Below are 24,043 nucleotides of genomic sequence, written 5' to 3'. Positions count from 1 at the left end.
GAGGAGGTGGCCAAAGTGGTCATACAGAGTGGAAATGTAAATTATCTGTAAGCACTGATGACCACTTATAGGAGACAATCAAAGAGATAGTCAGGGCCAGAGAGGTTCTAGGAGAGGGGTATGGATATAGTATCTCCAAAAGTTTTACCTGTCCAGGCAGCTTGCACATTGAGGATGGAGATGATTAATATAATGGCTGAATGTATCACTAGTCACAGAGAAGGGCTTACAGCTATCAGTGGGCTGAGGATTTTTCTAGAAGGGATATTAGTGTTTAGCGCTGGGTTGGAAAGGTAGCTCTCTGTTATTATACTTTGAGTTTAAGTTGGCAGGAGGCCTCACAGAGGACAAAGGGAGGCATAGGTACTCCAGCATTAAATGGGGAGGGGTGTAAATGCACAGACTAAAACAGAGCAACAGAAATGTCAGAATTAGTAGGCAGTGCAAGAACTGCAGGAATGAAGAATCAGAACTTCAGTTATTGATGGAGGATGGGAAATTGGACATTGCTATTTTAACAGAAACATTAATCCATAGTGAGAAGATCTGTATAAAGCTGGTAGGGTATAAGCTGTTTAGGAACAACAGACATGAGAGTGATGGATGTCTGGAGATCTGTGGAAAGAAAGCCATCAAATCTAACACTGGTTGGGGGTTGGGGGGGTATCACTCAAAGAAAGAGATGAAGAAATGGCAAGGATAATAAACAAAGGTAAATACCCTTACACTCAAGGAAAAATCAGCTGGAGTCATAGTGTGTTGATTCAGTGTGTATCAGGGTAACTGTGTAAGAACAGAGGCTAAAAACTACAGGGTATAACAACGGAGCGATTTTAGAAATAGGAGAGTTATTCTTATAAGGCATGCAAATATGCCTGGATATCACTGTGAAGTTCCAAACCCAATATGATGTACAGCTAGGGGATGATGGTTTCTTACTGGGCTATTGATCTTTGAGGATCTTAAGAAGTGCAGACTTACATTCCCATAGTAGTTTTTAGCCCCTGTATTTTGTATATAAATAGTCGATCTTGATCTTGGAGTCTGAGGGGTTCATCTAGCTAGTACAGGACTGTACCAGGAAGGACAGCATTCTGGATGTGGTCCTACCCAGGTCAGAGGGCATCAGAAATGCTCTTGTGCAGGGATTATATTTGGGAGGGGCTAAGACACCAAACAGAAAGTCAGGTTATTGGGCTGCAGAGTGTTTGCTTATGCTCTAATTATGATAATTAAAGATTAAATGGAGGCAAATCAAGGTGGGAACAGACTATGGTAGTGGGTCAGGATGGAGTAGTCAGTGCACTGCTTTCAACAACTGTTAGAGGGAAGGCAAAAAGAAAAAAAGGGAAGGCACTGTTAAGGCAAGACAGCTATCCATGAGGTGGACAAGTGAGACCAGGGAGGTGGAAGAGCCACAGTACAAAAGGACAGTCATAAGGGCTGTAAAGGAGCAGGTAGACAGGAAAATGGCACAGGAGACCAACTCAGTGAACAACGTCTTCTAGTTCTACAAAGCAAGACAAGTGGGGCACATAAATAATGTGGTAACTGGTGAAAAGTGGGTCACAGAAATAATGTGGTAACTGGTGAAAAGTGGGACACAGAAATAATGTGGTAACTGGTTTAAAGTGGGGCACAGAAATAATGTGGTAACTGGTGAAAAGTGGGGCACAGAAAATATGTGGTAACTGGTGACAAGTAGGGCACAGAAATAATGTGGTAACTGGTGAAAAGTGGAGCACAGAAATAATGTGGTAACTGGTGAAAAGTGGGGCACAGAAATAATGTGGTAACTGGTGAAAAGTGGGGAACAGAAATAATGTGGTAACTGGTGAAAAGTGGGGTGCAGAAATAATGTGGTAACTGGTGAAAAGTGGGGCACATAAATAATGTGGTAACTGGTGAAAAGTGGGGCACAGAAATAATGTGGTAACTGGTGGGCAGTATAACTTTTTTACAGTGAGCTTAATAAATGTTTTGAACTGCAGGAGCCTTGAATTAAGAAAAATGGATAAATAGACATGGCCAATTTGTGTAATGATGGGAGAAAAATCATAGATGAGAAACAAGAGGTGTTATATTAATAATTTGTCACCACATATGTAAGGATGGGCTTCATTGTGAGTACAGTGTGCAAACACCATGACACAGAGGAAGGTGGTAAAATGAATCTGGCTGAGCAGGAAGAAAGCCCAGAGTCCAAACATTTTTTTAGTACAGCACCATCTTAATTCATCATCTCTCTCTCTACTCTTCCCTCATTAAACCAATCATTGAGTATAATGCCCATTTGGCATGTACCTTACTAGACACCTGCAACAGCTGGAGAGGCCACAGAAGTACCTCACAAAGAGGATCCTAGGCATTAAACACTTGTCCTACATGGACAGACTCTAAAAACTCTAGCTATTCTCTTTCTCATATCCTCTACTTAGATGCGATCTTTGCTTGACTTACAAAGCCATGTCTGACCTAGTTCTGTTAGAAATGCTGCATCTAAAGAAATCTCAATCCCTCCACACCACATGCTCCAGAGACCTCAACCTCTTTACCACAATCAACAGAACATGCTGGAGGGACAGTTTCCTCACCCAGAGACTGCCCATGCTCTGGATTAGATTTCCCATACATGTCAAGCAGAGCACCTCGCTGTCCCTCTTCAAGAGAAATCTTGATGAGTGGATGGGTAATAGGAAGTTCACCCCAGGGATCACTCCAATGGCTCTACTTGATAGGGGCACTGGGAACTAACGTCGGGTGGAACAATGCCTTGGGACTTCTATGGGCTAGGCTTGTAAAAGCTCCAGGGCCATTAGCCTAATGCACAACTATGAACCTATGAACCTAAGTGCAAAACAATTAAAAAAATAATAATAATTATAACAGATGTTCCTTCTACTGGCCCACCAATCTGGTGGCCAGATGTAAGGCATGTCCCCTCCTCTCTGCCCTAGCCACTCAGGTCCCATTTCTGTGCCCTGCCCCAACCCTCCTTCAACTTATTTTATTAAAAACAGATAAATAAAAAATAAAGTCTTCTTTTAAACTGTAGCAAACTTTTTGCTATAAATGTAACAAACAGTTGCTATGGTTTATACCCTGCCTACACAGAGCATTACAGCTCTCATGTATTTATTTAAAGAAAAAAAAAAGTGTAGCAAACTGCTTACTAGAATGTATCAAAGCAATTGCTACGCTTTAGACCACACATAGAGTGCTACAGAACTTATGTTTGAAGACAAATGCAATACCAGCATTAAAGAAAGAGTAGGATCAGGAACAGCTGATCATGCCCCCAATACTTTGTGCCTAGGGCAGTTGCCCCTGTTGCTCTGCCCTAGCTACACTACCGAGCAAGATTTCATATTTCCTGGGAAAAAATGCAGGTTGTCAATTAGGTATTGCTGATGGAACACCTTACAGTGAAAAGTAACACATTATGATGTAGTAGTGAATTGTTGCTTCTGTTTACCCAGAATGCTATGTAGTTCTATGTAAAGCAATGTCCAATATCTATTGCAGCGTGTTAAGGACATGGTTATAGAGAATAAAATGAGTAAACATTGACAGTAAAGTCTAGCAGCATTGTATAATCTTTATTTATTTTTTTAAAACATTTGGCAACTTGACATCGAGTGCAATTGGAAATGATTAATTGTTAAAACAAAGATGCGTTAAAACATGAGAAATACTCTTTAAAAGATGTATAGTAGATTGGCTGTCAGCTAGAACTCTCATAGTTAAAGTAGTGGGTGCCATCTCAGAAAGCAAAATGAAGAACAGTGGCATTCCTAATGGGTCAGTACTGGGACCATATCTGTTTGACATCTACTTCTCAGATTGCCTAACCACTAACCCATAGATTTGCTGATGAGTATAAGCTGAGTGATCATTTACAAAGCATGTGATAGCATGTTCCTGCTGCAAGGGTCACCCATACAAAGCACTGTTGTATTAAAAGTGTGGCATTGTCTTCATTAGTACACAAAGCTCAACAATAGCAACAGTATGGACATGGGCAGGACAACATCCTACTCAAACTGACATGATTGTCAGAGATACCCACATATAAACATATTTGTGGGCTACTTTCTGTCCTTTGACCACCATGTAGCAACAATAGTCAGAACATCCTATATATACCGATAAATAATTTAAGGTACCCTATCCTGGGCAAACAAATTTATTATTTCTCTGCACTCTGTCCTGATAAGACTGAGAATAGAATATAATGCACCTTTTAGTACATATCCATTCACACATTTGGCACAGCTAGAAAGACTTCAGAGGGTCCTAACTAAAAAGGTCACCAGACTAAAGGCCATCAGCTACCAAGATAGGCCTGCAGCTCTTTCCCTGTTATCTTCCTTTTGTAGACTCCTGCATAGTAATTTATGTCCAGCAATCTGTTCAATTAAGGACCCCCCCTCCATGACCACCTACATCTTCACAGAGCAAATACCTCCACATGCAATCCAGTTAAAGACTCTAACCACAAGGGTCCTATCAGAAAGTTAGTTATCCACCATACAACATAATTACTAATATTTAGATTTATGTCTGTCAGTAATGTTGGCTTTTGAAGGAACATCAAAGGCCTTGGCCAGGTCTGGATTGCTATATGTACTGCACAACTGTTATACCATGCCTTAGGACTGCGTACGTGGCATGCTTTTGCTTTGTGATTTCTGTATTGTTCTCTGCTGTCCTTTTTGGGAAATCTGTGCTCTGTCACATTTAAGTTGTGTTGTAGCTGCATATCATTGTGCCGTTTGCTGTTACCATTTGTGCAGCACAGCTTTGTGGTATTAACAATGTATTGTTCATTGCAGCTTTGTGGTATTAACAATGTATTGTGCAGCACAGCTTTGTGGTATTAACAATGTACTATACAGTGCAGCTTTGTGGTATTAACAATGTATTATACAGTGCAGCTTTGTGGTATTAATATATTATACAGTGCAGCTTTGTGGTATTAACAATGTATTATACAGTGCAGCTTTGTGATATTAACAATGTATTGTGCAGCACAGCTTTGTGGTATTAACAATGTACTATACAGTGCAGCTTTGTGGTATTAACAATGTATTATACAGTGCAGCTTTGTGGTATTAACAATGTATTATACAGTGCAGCGTTGTGGTATTAACAATGTATTGTGCAGCACAGCTTTGTGGTATTAACAATGTATTATACAGTGCAGCTTTGTGGTATTAACAATGTACTATACAGTGCAGCTTTGTGGTATTAACAATGTACTATACAGTGCAGCTTTGTGGTATTAACAATGTATTGTGCAGCACAGCTTTGTGGTATTAACAATGTATTATACAGTGCAGCTTTGTGGTATTAACAATGTACTATACAGTGCAGCTTTGTGGTATTAACAATGTATTGTGCAGCACAGCTTTGTGGTATTAACAATGTATTGTGCAGCACAGCTTTGTGGTATTAACAATGTATTATACAGTGCAGCTTTGTGGTATTAACAATGTATTGTGCAGCACAGCTTTGTGGTATTAACAATGTACTATACAGTGCAGCTTTTTGGTAGTAACAATGTACTATACAGTGCAGCTTTGTGGTATTAACAATGTACTATACAGTGCAGCTTTGTGGTATTAACAATGTACTATACAGTGCAGCTTTGTGGTATTAACAATGTACTACACCCTTGCTGTTTCTTCAGGAATCTTCCCATTGCTTTTTTCACCACAACTCAACTAATGGTGTGGCGAAAATGCATTTTAAAACTGGATATTGGAGTTGCTTCAACACCCATGATTGTAATAAATATTTCTGCAGGTTTGCAGTTTAGATTTTTAGAACTGTTAAAATGGTTAAAACACAGAATATTACAGCAGTACAATTTGTAGCATAGAATTGAGCTGAAAATCACAAACTGAGTATCGTAAGCATATAATTTACATTGTTCATCAAATTGGGCTTATACAACATATCTGAAAGAATGAATTTTCTCCACCCCAATCACATCATAACGCTGTTATTTATAAAAATATATGCAGTGATTGCAGTGCCATAATTGCACTCCAAACTGATGCTTACCAGTTTCTGTCATACACACACAACCATCTCTTTGAGGTCTAGACATGATTATCACAGAGTTTGTTAATTTAAGCTATGATTCTAATTGCCCCAGTTAATATTTTTGCCATTTTTCTTCTGTTGCAGGATTCATTCAATGTCATGTTATTCAGGGTTATGTTCAGCTATTTCATCATGTCTTCAAGAAGCACATTATTTCTGATCAGTAAGTATTTTTTAACAGATTTGCTTGAATGTTTAATGTCAGATGAATTGCTTTGCCAGATAAATGATGAGAGAATTTAATAATGACAATTAATGACATCACACAACAGGTGCTGAGACAGGCATGTTATAAACTTTGACTTGCATCTCAACAAGTAGTTCAAATTAAAAATTAAGCTGTTCACTAGCAAAAGTGTGGGACCATCATTGCAAATTCTACAAAAAAAAAAAAAAAAAACATATATATATATATATATATATATATATAGATATGGGCCTACAGCTTTTGATCGAATTATATTTGGTCGAAAAAGATTTCAAGCAGTTCACTTCACCAAAAATGCATTTCACTGAAAACCCATTTGGTCAGAAATGGAATATAGCCCCTGCCCCACTGCAGTGTGACCCTGGAGTAAGAATATAAAGTTAGGGGTGTGTGGGGGGCATAGCCCCCCACATAATTGCAGTGTATTCACTATTATATACTTGTATATCCATTAAAAATACATTAAAATATATAATGTCAGTAAAAACTATTTGCAAAATATGGGGGGGGGGCTATGCCCCCCACACATCCCCTAACTTTATATTCTCACTCCAGGGTCACACTGCAGTGGGGCAGGGGCTATAGTCCATTTCTGACCAAATAGAATTTGACCAAATGAGCTTTCAATCAAATGAGCTTTCAGTGAAGTGTAAATGCTCATCTGCAGCATTTCTCCCCGGGCCTCCGCTGAAAACAGGCTCCGTGGAACCTAGTCAGACTTTCCCGGTCAACAAATGATAAATAAATAAATAAATAAAAATAAAAAGTGGGCTGGCTGAAATCATTTTTGACCAAATGTAATTCAACCAAAAGCAGTAGACCCATATATATATATATATATATATATATATATATATATATATATATATATATATATATATGGGTTTACTTCATACCATTGAAATCTCACATTATCAAAATAACAAAACCCATTTCAGTGAAAGACTGAATTGGAGAATTTATTCCCAGGGAAAGTAATCACTCCTACCAAAAGAAATGGAAACAAGACAGCTCCATTCTCAAGCCACCCAGGTGGGGGATCTACGCTCCCCCCCCACACCCAATATGGGGGGATGCACCCCTCACACCCCCTTAACTAAATATACCATCTTTGAGAGAGCACTACAGCTGGGAAAAGGCCAAAGTTTACATTGTTGTCCAACAGGCAACCCTGGGGATAGATTTGCCAATCTGGTCTTTCTCTGAAATGAGTTTTCATTGATTTCATCTCGATGATGTAGGATTCCATAATGTGGAATTTCAATGTTTTCGGGTAGACTCTCTCTCACTCTCTCTCTCTCTCTCTCTCTCTCTATATATATATATATATATATATACACACATTTATTTATTTATTTTACATTTGTTGACCGGGAGTGTCCGACTGAGCTATTGCCCTTTTTCAGCAGATGCCTGGGGAGAAAAGCTCCAAAGATTTACAATGCAATAAAAATAGCGATACAGATACATTTGAATAAAAAACAGCAGAAGAGAAATTTTGGTAGTTACAATATAGATAAATTACATACACGTATATTGCTGACAGATAAAACAGTACTATAAACAAAAAGGAGACTGTTAAAGTAGGATAAGTTGATGTTTGGTTTAAAAAGAGAGCTGAGTAAATATAAGGTTCTGTATGCAGAGTAGCAGAAACTTAAAAGGTTACATAAGAATTTCAGGGAGCAGAGTATAGAAGAAACTTTGGAGGTTGCATAGGAAGTATAGGATGAATTAGTTAATGGTAGCTTTTAGCAAATTAGTTTGACTGTACTATTTATGTAGGTAATGATCATGGAGGGTGAGTACAACAGTATTACATATATTATTATAATATATATATATTATATATATGTATATATATATATATATATATATATATATAGAGAGAGAGAGAGAGAGAGATAGATATTATATTATATATATATTTCAAGAGAACAACATACCATCTCAAAACTCATTGTAGTACTTGTTAAAGAATTCTTGCCCAAGGTGTTGCTGCCCCTGTACCCTACCAAACTTGGAGGACAGGTGATCCACACCCCTGCAACATGTACATATTAACTCTCAAGATTACTGTATTTACAGTAGAAGAGGCAGTCTAAGGTACCAGAAAGAGTAATTTGAGTTCATCTCAAGTACTGTCAGACATTACCTAGCAGAAATTAGGTGGTAACCATGTGGTCATTTTCTAAAGAAGTGCGTGGCATTGTCTATAGGTTACTTTTGAAGATGTCTCATAATATCATGGCATAACACTTCTCTATGATGACCTCAGAAAGAAATAAAAATAGGAACAATTTGTGGAATCTCCATCAGTCGCTGGTATAAATTTCTCATTTGTACATGAAGAATCTTTATAACAACCATAACATCAGCTAATGTCATTGCGGTTTGCTGCAGTAGATTACTTGAGGAGCTACTATAATGACTCTGCTTTAGAAGACATAAAACCAAGAAATAAAGCAGTGGTCAATAATAGACCTGGTCTAGATAATGAACACTATACAGAAGTACGTAAGAGACTGACTTTTATTTAAACATCTGCTACTACATTTTCTTATTGCAAACCAACTGCTAATTTTATTTCTGTGCAGCATTCTATGTTAAGACCACTTCACTAAACTCACTGAAATTAATAATAGCATGTAAGCATGGAGCTCAATGGGAAGGCAGTAAGAGTTATAGGCTGTGGTCTTTTTGTTAATAAAAGTGAGGAGAAAGAGCACACATTCACCTACTTATTTCAAACTCCAGTTGTTGAATTGCACTGTATTACTTTTGAAATAAATGCTAGCATTTGAATGACTAGCCTTAGTCATTAGTTAGTGGAGTTGAAGTTTTTGTTGTTTCTAATACATTTATAGAGAACTTGATGGTGGCTATCTACTTTTGCTCCATTTGGTGAAACTTCATCAGAAGCATGGCAGCCATCTTATTTTAGGGTTTAAATAGCCTTAAAGGTGCCAAAACTCTGCAGCATTTAAAGGTTTACACCATAAAAAAACTCATGTCCACAAATACAGGGGGCCAAAACTGCCCCAATTGTTACACCACTATATTGTATTTCCCCTCAAAAATACAAAACTGTTTTTAAGCACCAGTTCCATACATTAAAAAATGAAATTAATTTCACCCTGGTCAAGGTTGGTACCATTAGCCATTGCACCCAGGAACCATTCCAAGCCTTCATCATAGGGGATGACCGAGAACAAGTCCTTGATGTTTATAGTCACAAATAGGGTATCAGATAAAAATTTGACATCTGCAATTGGCTGAAGAAAGTGCCAAGAATCTTTTAATAAATCCTTTAATCCATAGTGAAAGTTTTTAACTTAAAGTTGACCAACTGGCCAAAGGTTTATAGATTAATAGGTAGGTACTAGGCTATCGGCCCTGGGGCCTATACAAGCCCAGCCAAAAAGGTACCCTGGCTTTTGCAACCCAAGAAAATGATTTTCCTATGCCACTGTCGAGCAGTATATACTGTGTCACAGCTCACACACCAGGGATACAACAGGGAGGCCTCAGAGTCCAGCTATGCCTGCAGGTGTGCCTGTTGTCAGTCCTACATTTAGCACTCTGGGCTTGCCTGGGTAAGCACTGCCAACAGGAGTACTGCCATGATACACTACATGCCAGTGTGACAGCACATAATCTGGGCTACTACCCTGTATGTAACACATTCACATGGATAACAGTGCTGTATAGGCCTCATTTACATCTGTGTGCCCCACATGACACTTACACCCCTTGGTACTTTAATGACAACACATAGGCGCATGTATTGTACATGTCATTACATACACTTATTACAGATGTCATTACCCTGCTAAGTTATCAGACTGGCTAGTGTGACCTGGTTACCAAGACTAAGCCATGCTTAGCAAGTCTCAAAATTGGTGCAATATAACAGCTAAGCTGATTTGCGCACTGGTAAGCAAAGCCTACACTGTGTAAGTGCCTGTACATTTACCTATAGCTTAGCTTCTCGCAACCTCATGCAAGCTCATTTAAAGCTACTCAAAACTGCCTTAACCACTCTGTATCTGACAGTCCTTGTTCTTCCCAGCAACATAATGAGCAGCCCTTGCAGGTCTTGAACTCAGGACCCTGTACACTACAGTCATAACACTTACCCACTACACCATGACCACTGTGAAGACAGCTGTTGTTTTACCAATATAGCTGTCAATACACATAATGAATAGTATTGAACAATTGCCTTTACTTCCTAAATTGTGTAGTCATTGTTATTAATATGACTGTTGCATCACATATGTTGTAATGTATACATAGCAGATACATACAATGAGATACATATGGGAGGGTATACACAACCTTGAGGTTTACACATGACAGGAATATGGTTAGATACATATAATAGGTCTATATATGTCTACAAGTAAATACACATGTATACTCATACATATGTCTGTATACACATCTGTATAGTGCTACTTATATGTCGCCATGTGTACATTCCTTCGTATGTACACATTATATATATATATATATATATATATATATATATATATATATATGTATATATAGATATATGTATATATAGATATATGTATATATAGCTATATATGTATGCACATCCTATGTGTACAGTTGCCTACTTATGTTGGTATATATGTAGATATGTACAACTATATGTGCATACATATCTATTCTGATATACCTACTACTGTCAATATATATGTAGATATCCATATGTATATGTGCATATGTATCTCTATCTATATATGTTTAGACATATATTGCCCTGTATATGTATATATCTGAGTGCTTATATTTATATATATGTACATATACATATCCATCTATGTATGCCGATATCTATATGTGTATATATCTATGTAGATATATGGATAATTAGATACACATATACGTGTATCAGTTCAGTCTTTGATCCCACTGAAGCTACTATGGGTCTGAGTGGGGGTAGTTTGCCACCAATTTGTGAATCTTAGAGATTCCAAATATTCCTAGAGCCTAAGGATGCTTGACTTCAATCTAGTCTCTTGCCTTTGGAGGTAAAGCAAAGGTAGTATATAAGTCCTCTAATAAATGGTTAATACCCTGGTAGGCTATGTTATTCTTGTTACATGAGACTTCCATAAAAAATTCACCGTTGTTTAAAAATTCAAGCATCTTAGATGAATATAAATGGTTGTCCATGATAACAATCCCCCCAGCCTTGTCTGGTTTCATCACACGTACACTTTTATCGTTAGATAGACTAAACAAAAGTTCTCTTTCTTCGGGGGTTAAATTATAAAGTCTTTTGCTCTTCTTGTATTCTCATTCTACTTACCGTTCTACTGCTATTTTCACATAACTGTTCAAAAACCCGATGGGCAGTGATAAGGGGGATTAAAATACTACTACTCCCCAACTCATTAAAGGGACCATGCTCACTATTAAGTGGCATCAAGCATTTCAAGTTCAATTTTCTAGTATTCAGTTTTTATTCACTCAGGGTATCTACTATATATTGGGGTGAATTGATGGCAGAAATTAAACACTTTTTTAAATAATGAACCAAAAAGGAAAGAAATAGACAATGAAGAAAATCTGTACATAGCGCATCCATCAAAAACATGTATAGTACCTTCAACCAGTGTATCCAAAACTTCTTAAGAAATTGGTTACAGGGAAATTATTTCTGACCTCGATGGTTCTGGTACCCCCCTTGGGGGTACTGTTTCTGGGGAGGGGGACTGAAATCCATGGGGATTCTGCTCTTGCTTCCCTGCTTTTCCTCCAACCTTTTGCATCTCTAGGGTACCCAACCCCCCAAAATGGGCCATCTGCTCATTGTTGCCACTAACATTCTTCCTGCAAGTGTCACCAAGTTCACCAGTTTCAAACTTTTTTCCTCCATTATGAGTGGTGTAGGCCCTTTTATTTTTGTAGTCATTCTCATCTCTGGCAATCTTCCTCTGTTTGCGCTTATAGGCAGAAATTTCATACCCTACATAGTGTTTCGCTAAACTTGTCCAGGTGGTAAGGAACGCAAAGGTCCATTTCTAATAACAGCATGCACATTTTTAATTTCAATTTCAAGTTTCTCTAACTGAATTAGATTTTCCTTAATAATAATGTGCATCATTTCAATGCACATCTGATCAAATAATTCCACCAACTTGTGATGGAAAATAAATCCTGGTACAACACCATTAGTTTGCCATGGAATCAAAGGACAATCATAAGGCCTTTTTCAGCTATGTTAGGAACCTGGGTGGAAACTCCCAGATATGCTCAGAATTAGTCCAAAATGATGCAAAAATCACTGAACCCACAGACATTGCCAACATACTGGCAGACAGGTTCAGTGCAAACTTCACCCCCCTCTCCCCCCCAAAGGAGAGATAACTATCCCAGCCGAGTGTAGCCTCCTGGACATCTCAAATGCGCAGGTGAAAGCTACTCTCTCTAAAGCTAAAAACACAGCATCAATGGGACCGGATGGTGTCCCCGGCTGTGTGCTACGAAACTAAATGAGGAATTAAACCCGCACATAAGGCAGCTGTTTAATCTCAGCCTTACCACAGGATACGTGCCCAAGGAGTGGCGTACGGCAACTGTGGTCCCACTCCACAAAGGCGGCGCCTCTACGGACCCTGGTAATTACCGCCCCATAAGCTTAACAAGTCTAGTCTGCAAAGCTATGGAGAGGATCATAATGGAGCTCATAAACAAAGATATAGGGGACTTGCAGACATTGGACCCGACCCAGTTTGGCTTTGTCAAGGGAAGATCATGCCTTTTGAACTTGGTCGACTTCTTCGAAACAGTCACCAAGGCCATTGATGAGGGAAAGGCAGTCCATACAGCCTACCTTGACCTTGCAAAGGCTTTTGACACAATACGAAAAACAATGGAGGCTAGCACTCGAAAATGTCACAAACAAGCAAAACAAGGTAGTACCAGTGGAGTAAAAACATGGCTCCTCTTCTTTTCACAGCTTATTGGTGAGAATGTCACAGAACACCACAACAGCAAGAATTTCCACAAAACAGCTCCAAAAACATAAACGCTATGTCTCCACACCTGCGTTTTCGTTTAGACTCACTTCCTCAGATGCAAAAGAATCTTCATTCTTTTGCATCTGAGGAAGTGATTCTAAACGAAAACGCAGGTGTGGAGACATAGCGTTTATGTTTTTGGAGCTGTTTTGTGGAAATTCATGCTGTTGTGGTGTTCTGTGACATTCTCACCAATAAGCTGTGAAAAGAAGAGGAGCCGTGTTTTTACTCCACTGGTACTACCTTGTTTTGCTTGCTTTTGACACAATACCCCACTCGGGTATTGTAGAAAAACTTACCAGCTTAAATGTAAACCCATATGTCACAAGATGGGTTGCAAACTGGCTTAAGGACAGAACCCACAGGGTTAGAGTTGCTGGCGCTATGTCAGACTCCAAGCCGGTCACAAGTGGTGTCCCACAGGGCTCGGTCCTTGGCCCCCTATTGTTTGGCATCTACTTCTCAGAAGTACAGGCCAACATGGGAGGACTTTGGCTGACAAAGTTTGCAGATGACTGCAAACTGGGCGCCATAGTGGAAAGTGCATCGGACACGGATATCCTTCAGAAGGGACTCACGGAAACAGATAGCTGGTGCCAGAGCCATGGCCTGAAGTTAAACGCCAAAAATGTATAGTCATACCCTTCGGGAAAAACAAGGTAACCCCAAGCTACCATATAGGTGGCAATCCACTAAGCACAGAAGAGGTTATCAGGGACCTGGGGACCCAGGTTGACAGTGGCCTTTCTTTTGACACTCACGTTGCTAAAGTGGTTAGAAAGACCTTCTACATTGCCCACCTGATCATGAAGGGATTCACATCCAGATCTAGTGAGGTCATTGTTCCCCTGTACTCTTCACTTATCAGACCAATGATCGAGTACAATGCCCCATTCGGGATGTATCTCACCCGACATCTGCAGCAATTGGAGAGACCCCAAAAGTTCCTCACCAAAAGGATAAAGGGACTCCAAAATCTGTCATATGCTGCCAGATTGAAGAAACTCCAGCTCTATTCAGTCACATACCCTCTGCTCAAAGGTGACATGTGCCTGACATACAAGGCCATGTCCAACCCGGAATTAATGGACATGCTCCACCTCAAAAAACCCAAATCCACCAAAACCACTAGAGCAAGCGACTTAAACCTTAGCACGGATATAAATAGGACGTGCTGGAGGGATAGATTTATCACTCAGAGACTCCCTATGCTGTGGAATAAAATCCCGGTCCATGTGAGGCAGAGCACCTCGCTGACTCTGTTCAAGAGAAATCTAGACCTGTGGATGGGAGATCGTAGGTTTATCCCGGGAATCATCTCTGTGTCACTGCTGGACAGAGGCACAACAAACTAATGGGCACAGTATTTTTTCATATAAGGGGTGGCGTAAGCCACAAAAATTTGGGCTAGGCTTATAAATGCCTTAGGGCAGATAGCCTAGTATAAACCTATGAACCTATGAACCTATTACAGTGTTTGAAACGACATAGCCCTTCCAGCACTCTACAATGTGTAATACAAAATTCAAGAAAGAATTGTCTGCAAGTAAGAATTTATAGTTTGATTCCAGTTTCTCAAATTTCTTGATACCATCAACCAAAGTACCTTTGAAGACCTCAAATGTACCTGCACCCATGGCACCACTGTCAATAATATTATCCTCAAATGTATGCTTGAATGCAAACAGTTCATGAATGTTAAAACCACCAAAATCATCAGTTTGACCAATTTGGCCAAAGGTTCAGTCTCTCTCACCAAGAAGTAAGCTTCCACCATTAGTGTAAACTCCCAGAAACTTTGAAGATAAAGGTGCAGTACAAACAGCAGCAGCATATGATTTTTTACCTTGTACCAGCTCCGAGCCTGATTTTTACCCTGTACCAGCTCCGAGCCTGATTTTTACCTTGTACCAGCTCCGAGCCTGATTTTTACCTTGTACCAGCTCCGAGCCTGATTTTTACCTTGTACCAGCTCCGAGCCTGATTTTTACCTTGTACCAGCTCCAAGCCTGATTTTTACCTTGTACCAGCTCCGAGCCTGATTTTTACCTTGTACCAGCTCCGAGCCTGATTTTTACCTTGTACCAGCTCCGAGCCTGATTTTTACCTTGTACCAGCTCCGAGCCAATGTGCTTCCCTTTGTTGCTCATATTAGACAAAGCTGCAGTCAATCTGTACATCTGTTCATGCATCATTTCTTAATGTGAAAATGTATTCCTGTCCTATTTTGCTAGAAAGTTCCACACGTCTATGAATTACTTTGCAGATGTCTATATAAATAGATAGATAATACATAGATAATCAGGACTGATCAACACTGAAAGTAATACTCATGCTTGTTTCCCAGATACAAACCTGAAAGAAATGATACGTAGTTACAATTCCACAAGTACCGTAATTGTGGATGGGCAGTTCAAACCTGACAGTTCTATCTGTCCTCACTTCACTAGAAACCTCAGTCACTAAAACAATCAATAGTCTGTTCCCAAAAACTATGCATATAAACCTATAAGTTTTTCTTCAAATTCTGTGTTAACACATTTCAAATGTGAACAGCTGATAGCATGCTACTTTGCTATAGTTATGTTAACAAATAAGGGGTGAGGACATGTAAAATGCAGAAACATGTTACATTTTACATTGTTTTAACATTGTCTTGCACCTAAATGCTCCTTGTCAGCTTCCTTATGCACTTAAATGTCTATAAAACTAACAACTTAATAACTTCACTTGTGCACTGTGCAGAAAACCTCAGATAATCTGTACAAGCTGTTAAGAAACCCATACTTTTATTCAGTGTTCCCTTTGGACCCTGCCAAATTAAAATTTGCCGGCCATCAATGAATCTTAACTGTGCTGTAATATATGTTATGAAATGCAACTGAAAATGTCTTTGTGCCCAGATGAAAATAAACTGGCACTACTTAATTGTAGGGTCCTCCCAAACTGCCGTATCTCAGCTAATCTTTAACTGTAACGTTTATTCCCTGAGAGCTTTTCTTCACAGTATTACTGGACAACATCGCTGTGTTATCAGAGCCTTTCATTTCACTATCCATGTCAGTGAAACTGAAATTCTTGCCTATTCCTCTTCTTGTAATTAGGCAAATATCTAGTATCTCTGTGCTTTCTTAAACTGACTTTCTGAATTTGTAGATCTTAGACAGGATCAAAGTTTGCTGAAACCTTGATATTCTTCTGATCCATCTGCTAATTTGACATACAAACCACGAGCATTTTCACCTATCATGTGATGTATAATCGTTTTTAGCCTTGCAGTAACATAAACGTTAAATTGTTGTGTCTACATGTGCCACTCAGGACAGATTCAGCACATGTTCCATCTCAAATGCTAGCAGGCCTGGCTATTACATGTTCACTTTTATTATACATTTCAATAAATTTCCTTAATTATGTTTGTGTTCTGTATGACAATGTTTTTTACTTTCTTTGCAGGTGTGTGTGTGTGTGTGTGTGTGTGTGTGTGTGTGTGTGTGTGTGTGTGTGTGGGCATGTGTGTGTGCTGTGTGTATGAGTATGTGTGCATGCATGCCTGATATACTACCTTGAGTTATGTTAAGTGTTATACAATTTATGTACTTTGGCAGATGAACTATAACCTGATACTTTGTATATGGGTATTGCCTACATAGGTTCATAGGTTCATAGGTTCATACTAGACTATCTGCCCTAGGGCATTTATAAGCCTAGCCAGAGTGTATTTGGCTTTCGCCACCAATTTTAAATTAATTTTGCTATGCCCTTTTTCAAGGTTAGTATACAGTGCCTCTGTCTAACAGTGACACAGAAGTGATATCTGGGGTAAATCTATGATCTCCCATCCACTCATCCAGATTCCTCTTGAAGAGAGTCAATGAGGGACTCTGCCTAACCTGAACTGGGATTTTATTCCAGAGTGAAGGGAGCCTCTGGGTTATGAATTTGTCCCTCCAGCATGTCCTATTTATTTCAGTGCTGAGGTTCAAGTCTCTCGAGCGTGTAGCTCAATGGGATTTGGATTTTCTGAGGTGCAGCATGTCCATTAATTCCGGGTTGGACATGGCTTTATACATCAGGCACAGATCGCCTCTGAGCAGACGGTATGCCACTGAGTAGAGCTGGAGTTTCTTTAACCAGTCAGCATATGGCATCTTTCAAGACTGGAAAAACAAACTAGTGAAAACCACCGCTAATTCAAAAGCCAAGAACTCGAATCAGGCCAGTCCAAAACGTAAAAAACATGAAAAACAACAAATTTTATTAAGCCACTGTAAAAGCTTTTCGTTAGTACCTTGCACTAACTTCTTCAGACAAGCAAAACATTCACACCATTACAAGTGAGTTTAAATACCAGCATTGAAACACTTAAGCATGCCCCTTGCTCTCCCTTCAGCTCCTTAAAGGTACAGATTACAGCTAACTAAGGTGCATTTGCAATTCTCTATTAACATAGTAAAAAACTCATACACTGAAACTGTAATAATAGCAGGTTTTGAAACTGAAAGAAAAAAACCCAATATTTTGATTATTAAACTGTGCAAAGTAGATAAATATGTAAAATATATAATAACATAAAAATAACGATGTTCAACCTACAGCATAAATACTAATAATGGAAGCGCGACGCTTCCTAATCAAAAATTACCTATGGATACATTGTATCTTGCCTGCTTTCAAGTAAAATAACTAATGTAATGATTATAATAAATATAATTAAATTAATGCATACTGTCCTAAGCATCTAAATAACTAGAACAGCTACCCAAGAAAAAGAAAAATAATAATATAATATTAATTATATCTCACTAAATAATAAAAATATAGAAATATAAAATATGACATGTAACATATAATATAACATAAATTTGGGTTACTCAGTATAGGTTTAATACTGTCATTAAATAAAACAGGTCTAAAAGTTAGCATATCTAGACCTAAAATTACTAAATAATAAAATATGAATCAATAATATATATATTGTAAAATAATAATCATGATGTATAATCATAACAATAACTGATGACTATTAACCCTCCATCACTGTCGACTAATAAAGAGTTATAAAACCATTAATTTGTCGACTCTCATTTTTCATTTTTTGACTCATTTTAAAAAATTGTGACAATAAACAACTCGTCACCTCTTCAAACTTTTAAGTTTTAAAAAACAACTAATGGATAACAAGCTGTTAAGACCAGGGGGGGGTGATATGCTTCCAATCTTAATTGCCAAAGAAGCTCTTTACATTCTAATCTATATGTCTCAGGTCCATAAGAATTGGTATTATACAGTTGGTCTATAACCATAAATGTAAACTCATGGTTTGGGTTGGTGTGAATGTGCATAACCAAAGCATTGTCCATTTTCATTCTTCTTATGGCATACAAATGCTCGTACATTCATTCCTGGAGTTTCCTCTCAGTCTTGCCAATGTAAAAACTGGGGCATCATGAACATTAAGCAAGGTATACCACTTGGGTACTGGAACAAGTGAAACGACCCCTGATGAGGAATTTCCTGTTCTTAACTGTAAAGGCTGTACCTGCATGGACAAATCTGCAATACTTGCACATATTACATTTATACATCCCTGATCTTGGTGTTACTAAATTTCACGTAGATTCCAGAATATTTTTGATGTTAGGGCCCCTTCTGTATGTTATCAATGGGGCTTTATCAAAAATTGGACCTCCAAGTAACTCAGGGGATAGTAATCGCCAGTTCCTCTTAATTATAGTAACTATGTCATTGGCATCTGTATTAAAAGTTAAAATAAAATTGGACATGGACATGTTTCCCTGAGAATCAGGGCATACAGGTGATGGTGAATGACTCAATTCAGGAACAACATAACTCAGGATAGAAGAAAAATAGCCATTAGCTCTCTTGGTCTTGACTTCAAAACACAACTCATCAATCAAGGTTTCTGGATAACCTCGATCCAGAAATAAATTGGCTATGAAATCACACTCTTCCAAAAATTCACTATCCCTTGACACCATCCTAGCTGCTCTTACAAGTTGTGCTTTGACTATAGCCTTTTTCTGGTGAAGCGGATGGTCACTATCATAATGTAGATAAGAATTAGAGAAAGTTGATTTCCGATGGAGTCTGGCTCCAAACTGACCTAGAGGAGATAAACGGAGAGCAAGGGGCATGGTTAAGTGTTTCAATGCTGGTATTTAAACTCACTTGTAATGGTGTGAATGTTTTCCTTGTATGAAGTTAGTGCAAGGTACTAACGAAAAGCTTTTACAGTGGCTTAATAAAATGTGTTGTTTTTCATGTTTTTTACGTTTTGGACTGGCCTGATTTGAGTTCTTGGCTTTTGAGTTAGCGGTGGTTTTCGCTAGCATATGGCATCTGTTTGAGCCCTTTGATCCTCTTGGTGAGATACTTTTGGGGTCTTTCCAGTTGCTGCAGGTGTCTGGTAAGGTACATCCCAAAGGTGGCATTGTACTCAGTTATGGGCCTGATGAGGGATGAGTAAAGAGGCACGATGACCTCCCCTGATCTAGATGTGAATCCCTTCATGATTAGGTGGGCTATATAAAATGTTTTTCTAACCACTTTGGCCACGTGGTTGTCAAATGAGAGATTGCTATCAACTTGGGTCCACAGGTTCCTAATTACTTCTTCTGTACTTAATGGATTACCACCTATGTGGTAATTTGTGGGCACTTTGTTTTTGCCAAAGGGGATGACTATACACTTTTTGGCATTTAGCTTGAGGCCATGGCTCTGGCACCAGTTGTCTGTTTCTATGAGGCCCTTTTGGAGGATGCTTGTGTCGGCTGGAGAGTCGATTATGGCGCCCAGTTTGCAGTCATCTGCGAACTTGGTCAGCCACAGTCCTTCCATGTTTGCCTGTACCTCCAAGAAATATATACCGAACAAGAGAGGTCCCAGGACTGAGCCTTGTGGGATGCCACTTGTAACTGATTTGGAGTCTGACATGGCTCCAGCAGTTCTAACCATGTGGGTTCTGTCCTTGGGCCAGTTTGCAACCCATCTAGTGACATAGGGGTTTATATTTAAGCTGGTGAGCTTATCTATAATGCCCGAGTGGGGTATTGTATCGAAGGCTTTTGTGAGGTCCAGGTAGGCAGTGTGGACCACCTTCCCCTCGTCAATGGCCTTGGTGACTGTTTCAAAGAAATTGACCAGGTTTAAGAGGCAGGATCTGCCCTTAACAAAGCCGAACTGGATAGGATCCAGTGTCTGTAGGTTCCCAATATCTTTATTTATGAGGTCCATGATGATCTTTTCCATAGCTTTGCGGACCAAGCTAGTCAGGCTTATGGGGCGATAGTTTCCAGGATCCGTTGAGGCACCACCTTTGTGGAGAGGGACCACTGTTGCTGTACGCCACTCTATGGGTACATATCCTGTAGTAAGGCTGAGATTGAACAGTAGTTTTATGTTTGGGTTTAGCTCTTCTTGGAGTTCATGTAGGATGCAGCCCGGGACACCGTCTGGTCCCATTGATGCTGTGTTTTTTGCTTTGGAGAGGGCGGCTCTTACCTGAGCATCTGAGATGTCAGGGGGGCAGCACTCTGCTGGGATAGATATTCGCCCTTTTGGTGGGGAGGGGGGAGAAGTTTGTGCTGAACCTGTCAGCTAGGATGTTGGCAATGTCTGTGGGTTCTGTGTATTTTTTGTCATTTTGGACTAACTCTGAGCATATCTGGTAATTCCCACCCAGGTTCCTAACATAACTAAAGAAAGCCTTGTGATTATCCTTAGTGTCCTGTGCAATTTTTCTCTCGAAGCCGGCCTTAGACAATTTTATGAGTGCCCGTAGTTTTTTGCTAATACTGATCAGAGATGCCTTCCCTTTTTGGGATTTTGCTCTATCATGTAGTAGCTTCCTCCTTCTATTGTATAGTTTGTTTATGGCTGGGGTCCACCAGACAGGACGTCTGCCTTTGGAGGATTGGGTCTTGGTTTTATTTGGGATTGCATGATCCATGCATTCCTGAAGGTGTTCATAGAATGCATTTATAAAGGATTCTCTGGTCACAGGCCCAGGGGCTTTGAAGGATTCCACCTCGGTTTTGAGGAGTGTGAAATTTGCTTTAGCGAAGTTTTTCACTGTGGTTTTCTGGGCAGGGGTTGGGGTCAGGATGTGAATATCCAGTGAGATTAGTTTATGGTCTGATCTTACCAGTGAGGGATACACTTCTGGTCTGGAGCGTAGAGTCCCCATGTTGGTGATGATCAGGTCCAGTATGTTTTCCCCTCTTGTGGGAGTGGTAACAAGTTGTTCCATAGCATTTGAGTTTATAAATTCTAGGAACCTTTGGGCTAGGGTGTTGGAGCTAGAGTAATGCTCCCAGTCTATGTTTGGGTAGTTGAAGTCGCCCAATATAACGGTGTTTGGAGAGACCTTCATATTTTCCAGTGTTCTCAGGAAGGCCGAGTGGGGTTCCTGGGTTTGGGAGGGTGGTCTGTAGCAGGCTAGAAACTGGAAGGCAGTTTTACCCACTGTTAGTTGCACATGAATAGTCTCTGATGCTTCGTGCTGTGTCACCAACCTGGAGGTGTGGGAATCTTTGACGAATATTGATACTCCCCCTCCTTTTGTGGTTCAGTCCAAGTTTTGTGGCCGAAAAGCATGGTATGAGGTATAACCTGGTAGTGCTGGGGTGCTCTCGGGATCCTTGAACCAGGTTTCTGTTACTGCACAGATATCGATGTTCTCCATGCTAAGGAGAGTTTTGAGTGCGTGCATCTTGAGGTTTAGACATCTGGTGTTGAGTAGCATTACTCTTAGTTTCTTATCCCTTGTGATACCTATGGAGGTGGGTTTGTCTTTTGAGCCTTGCCTAAAAAAGGCACTATGGGGTAGCAAGAGCCTTTGCCAATATCCGAAAGCCCAGGGATGACAGGTGCAAGCCGTCCCTAGCGAAGCATCGTGGCTTGTCGAGCATGTCATCCCAGGCTGACAGGCATTGGATCCCCTTTGAATGACACCAATACTTAAGCCAGTTGTTGAAATTGATCATCTTGTCTTCATATTGTGGCATCATTCTTGGTGAGGGTAAGATGCTACTCAAGGTCAGGGTCATACAGGCCTGGGCTACATGCTCAGAGAGCTCCTCTATGTCTCTTTTCATGTAGTCCAGGGAGGTACGTCTCAGGTCATTCACACCAGCATGGACAATGACTGAGTCATATTTGTACTTGCCTTTGAGTGACCTGAGTGCATGTGTTATGTGGCAGATCCTAACGTCCAACAGGCAGCTCACCGTGACCTTCTCCTTGTTCAGCCTAGTGAGCGGGACATCAGTGTGTCTGATGATAGAGTCACCTATTACAAGTGTATCAGGTGTGTTGTTTAGCCTTAAGGGCTGTGACTGTTCAGCACACTGGCTTTGTGAGCTATGTGCTGCACGTGTTTTGTTTTGGGGTAGCGGTTGCTTGGGTGTCTGCTTTGGAGGTCTCTGCTGCTTAGGCAGATTTTTATTTAGAGCCTCCGAGTATGTTTTTATGTGTTTATTTCTTTGGTTTGCTGTCGTGGTAGGTCTATGTGAGACTGGAATTGTAATGAGTGTGGTTTCCTTCTCCTCCTGACTGGTTACGCCAGTACTGAGTTGAGAGAGTTTAGCCTCCAGTTTGGCTATATGGTTGCATCTCTCACATGTGTTGGAATTTGTTGGGAGGAGGAGAGGGTTGTCTGTGTACATGAGGCAGTTGTAACATTGCCTCAAGATTCCCAGATTCACCAGCTGGAACGGAGAGGAGATTGACAACTGACCTTTGGACATGCTAGAATAGTATTGGGAATTCCTTTATAATTGAAAAAAAGGGCCAATGGGGAACAAGGTACTCAAGGGGGTTTGTGAGGGTGTAGTGCTTTTAAGTTTTTAGTGCTGACTTAGTGAGCAAGTGCCAGGTAACTTAAATGCAAAAATGACAAACAGTAACTTTCTTTCAAGTGAAACAAGGAAATAAGTACAGTAAGCAATGCAGATATCACTAGGGATCCACAAAAGCACCGAAATGCCGCATTTTAGGTGGAATTAGCATTTCAGGGAAATAACAAGCAAACAAACAACAAGCATACAAACAAAGCTAGATTCAGCAGGCCTGGATCTAGTCTATGCTACAGCAAACAAGGTGTACCAATTTCAGTAAGAAACAGTTCAAATATGCAGGCACTATAAGCCTTTAACCAGAAATTCCCAGCTCAGAAGGGCAGAGTCCAGCCTCTCCTCCCACAATAGTGTAGACCACAAACCCTCTTAATGTAAAATAACTGGCCTGAAGCCCAAGTGCTTAAACCAGAAGTAATACACTTTTAGAATAACAGACACTGAGCCCTCAATCAGCAGTTCCCAACTTAGAAGGATGTAAGCTACCTGTTTGGCCACTACAGTGCAGACCACAAACCTCCTTAATGTAAAACAACTGGTCTGAAGCCCAAGTGCTTAAACTAAAAGGCTTAGAATGAGTTACATCAAGCAGTAATAAATACAATTGAGTACTTTTAAGATGACGTAAAAGCAAAATAAAGTAGGAAGAAGCACAAATACAGTAAAAGCAGATACATTTTTTTTTAAGTGGAAAGAGAGAAAGGAGTAGCAGAAACTAAGCTGAATGGCCTTCTCAAATGTTCTCCCTGTACTGGGTAGAATGAGGTAATGACACTAGACTGGGAGGAGGGTCCCAGATCAAATTTACA

The 24,043-nt window shown here is 39.7% G+C and overlaps 1 protein-coding gene across 1 annotated transcript in view; it reads left to right on the top strand.

The window, feature by feature from the left end:
* LOC122790291 (carcinoembryonic antigen-related cell adhesion molecule 5-like) overlaps positions 1 to 24,043 on the top strand; it is a 663,376-nt gene that overhangs the window by 1,966 nt on the left and 637,367 nt on the right. The window contains exon 2 of the mRNA XM_044057792.1: positions 6,196 to 6,274. The gene's annotated coding sequence lies outside the window, so the exon portion shown is untranslated. The remainder of the gene's footprint in view (positions 1 to 6,195; positions 6,275 to 24,043) is intronic.

Source organism: Protopterus annectens, chromosome 16.part0, assembly GCF_019279795.1.
Source record: "Protopterus annectens isolate FY-2018-M chromosome 16.part0, PAN1.0, whole genome shotgun sequence".
NCBI lineage: Eukaryota > Metazoa > Chordata > Ceratodontiformes > Protopteridae > Protopterus > Protopterus annectens.
Note: the sequence above shows the minus strand (reverse complement) of the source record. Positions and strands in the feature narration are given on the sequence as shown.